Raw genomic sequence first — 673 nt, 5'->3', positions numbered from 1 at the left:
CACACACACACACACACACACACACACACACACACACACACACACACACACACACCGCCGATCCCACCCTCTCTCCCCTCCCGCCGTCCCTCCCACCCAGCAGCAGCCGGCCGGCCTGCTTCACACCGCATCCCCACCATAATGAAGCTTGATGGCCTGCAGGCTGTCTGCTGCAGCTGCATCCCTCTGAGCTCCTCTGAACACAGGCTTCAACTTCACATAAAAACGGTCCTCTTTGTTGTTCACTTCTGTTGGAAGCAATACAGTGTATGTATATATATATATATATGCACGAGGCGTTTACCTGAGATCTGTTCAACACTTAATTGGAGCCGGCTCAGCTGTTACCATAGAAACACCTTCTCTTGGGCTCCTCATATTAAGATTATTCAGATAAAGAAAAAATAATAATAAACAAATGTTTACACTTGCCTGCAGTGGCTCCTGTTAGATCCCAGCAGAAGAAATTACAATAACACAGTGGTAGCCTACACTTATTTCATCTGCTTCTAAAAACCTCTTTTTCCTCATACTAAATGTTTATTATTGTTTTTTATTGTTAATCTTTGTTTAACGGCAGGCAGGGGCATTGTGCAAATTTGACTTTTTTTAACCTTATATCATGTTATGTCATTCCCTTATCAAAAACATACCCCGAGAGTGTTGCTTTGAC

This window comes from Austrofundulus limnaeus, unplaced genomic scaffold (assembly GCF_001266775.1).
Source record: "Austrofundulus limnaeus strain Quisiro unplaced genomic scaffold, Austrofundulus_limnaeus-1.0 Scaffold75, whole genome shotgun sequence".
Taxonomy (NCBI): Eukaryota; Metazoa; Chordata; class Actinopteri; order Cyprinodontiformes; family Rivulidae; genus Austrofundulus; species Austrofundulus limnaeus.
Note: the sequence above shows the minus strand (reverse complement) of the source record.